Here is a 2,345-nt window from a genome sequence, read left to right as displayed (position 1 = left end):
ATAGATGCTACCGTTGCTTCTATAAAGCTTTATAGAAGCAAAATTGTTTGTAATGCATATTTCACTATATGACCTCAATTTTAGTAAAATGAAATCATTGCCTGGCTGCTCTGCTGGTGTATTTTGGGTTATTATCCTGTTGGAAGACCCATTTAAGCTTCATTTGGTGTCGGATTAATAGCAGCATAAATGTTTTGCAAACTATTCAGGTATTAGAGCTGGTTAATAACAGTTTTGATCCAATATATTCGGCCAAGTCCATAGTAGCAGAAGTATCCCAAAATCTATCTGTTAAATCTCAAAGCCTCGGTAGAGCTTCGGTAAAGCTTTGTTTAAGATCTTATAAGGACATCCCGACTAACAATTTACAGGGCTATTCTGGGCAACCTCACTGATGTCTCACAAGTCACAATAACCTCATAACTCCAGTTAAACTCGATTTTGTGACTTTTTCGTATTCTAACGAAAACCTCACAGTCACAAGAACCTCATAAGGTGTGGTGAGTTTGATTTTGTGAGGTTTTTCGAATTCTGGCGTACCCTCACAACTTGTGAGCCTCATAAAAATTGTAAAAATTGTGATCTCCTTCAGAGCAGGTCACAACTCACAAATAACTAGAATTTTGACATTTTTTATGTCCATAAAATGTTTTGAGAACAAATAATTTTAGTTTTTCTATTTGTTAGTCAATAAAAATGGAATTAGACCTAATTTTGTTGTATCTAGTCATAATCCCATATGACTTTCTTAATAATTTATATCTTTTCTGTAGGAAACTCAGGACTATCGTCACAGTAGCTTTTGCTGTATCGAAATCAAATTCTCATTGAATCTGGAAAAAAGCCTTCAATCAGGTTAAAACTATCAAGAGCAAGTGCTCTCCTAAACAGTACGAGACGAACAAAATAAGCCCAGAGTGGGCAACGTTATTTTTGACCCAGCATTAGGATTTCATGCGTGAGACTCAAACACCGTTGAAAGAAAGAATTTACAAACTAGCTGCCAGTCCAGTGGACTGGTTGGTTACAAGAAACACAAAGCTGTGGAAGACATCGATTCTGGTAAGCTATTTTTTTCTAGATTCTATGGTGTCTAACTAGCTTATTAAATTTATAGACAATTGTCCACCATCTGTGCTGAAGAAGCTTTCCAATAAACAAAGTAATGCTTAAAAACCTGCGTCAAGCCACCGAAGTTGGTGTCAATCGCAAACAACATAAAAAGACTATATAGCAAAACGCTTAAAAGCAGCAGCGGCAACATCATCGACAAGTGCGCATACAACAATTACAACAACTTCAGTATATCAGCCCCAAACACCAAATATAATAAACAGAGTCTAATGACGTCCGCAGTTGAAGTTCCTTAGCCTAATTGGCAATTTTTAGTCATCACAGGTAAACCCTTAATTTAGGATTTTTAGATCATACTATTTTCAAAAGCTTTATTTTTCTTAGGTTGACACAATAAATCAACAGGCCAAAATCAGCCTCCAGTTGACCACAAGATACAAATAAGGCCAATTGTCAATGATTCAGGCCTTTAAATCATTCCACACTACAACGGCCAACTCACAATCATCACCCACGGCAACAGTAGCAACATCAGCAATAGCAACAAGAAGCCAATGCCAAAGCATTAGCGTATGCACTTATGCAGCCATAATGCAACTACCAGACCATAAGCAATACCCCAAGTTCCGCAAACACTGTGTGTCTCAATTTTGTTTTTACCGATCTCAAATTCACCAAAAGATCACCAATCGCAGACTCTGTTGAAAAATTTAATTTGTTTTGATTTACAAAAATCTTTCCTAAATTCTAGAAATTAGAGATTTATATTTTTTTAGAAAAATTATTTTATTAAAACGCATCTTACAATAAAAATAACGTATGAATGCAACCAAAATCATAAATTTAAAGTGTTTTTTCTCAGATACGTGGGTTTGCGCCATCTACTAAATGGCAGGCGAACTGGAGTTCAAAAGACAAGCGTTCAAGCTCCATTTGTCTTACAAGCATATTAATATACACGACCTGGTGCAAGTGTTGATTCCTCCGTCACCGATGAGAACAGATGGAGAGTTTTTTGTATACTCTTAAAGATGGGGACACAAAAACTTTGTCACGACAGCCAAATAATATTTCTTGCTTTATGTTCTTTCATAAACCGCTCGCCAATTCTTAATGCAAAGAAAATGGGCTCAACATTGAGTACCTTCTCGAATACAAAGAGAATCAATTGCGTATGTGTAGTTTTGTCTTAAAATTGAAAAGAAAATATTATATATTCTTTCAATAAAAAGAATTAATTCTCAATCTTACCTCATACAGAGGATGCAACA

At 35.7% G+C, this 2,345-nt stretch overlaps 1 long non-coding RNA gene across 5 annotated transcripts; it reads left to right on the top strand.

Moving 5' to 3' along the window:
* The first annotated feature begins 375 nt into the window (after nucleotides 1-375).
* LOC129909068 (uncharacterized) lies at nucleotides 376-1,916 on the top strand. Of its 5 annotated transcripts, none has more exons than XR_008771402.1 (4): nucleotides 376-500; nucleotides 774-1,062; nucleotides 1,118-1,398; nucleotides 1,459-1,916. It is a non-coding gene; the product is annotated as an uncharacterized LOC129909068 (long non-coding RNA). The 5 variants fall into 5 exon arrangements; XR_008771403.1 differs by having other exon boundaries at nucleotides 377-495; XR_008771401.1 differs by having other exon boundaries at nucleotides 377-597.
* The last annotated feature ends 429 nt before the right edge of the window (nucleotides 1,917-2,345 follow it).

This window comes from Episyrphus balteatus, chromosome 2 (assembly GCF_945859705.1).
Source record: "Episyrphus balteatus chromosome 2, idEpiBalt1.1, whole genome shotgun sequence".
Lineage (NCBI taxonomy): Eukaryota > Metazoa > Arthropoda > Insecta > Diptera > Syrphidae > Episyrphus > Episyrphus balteatus.
This window is presented reverse-complemented; position numbering and strand designations above follow the sequence as displayed.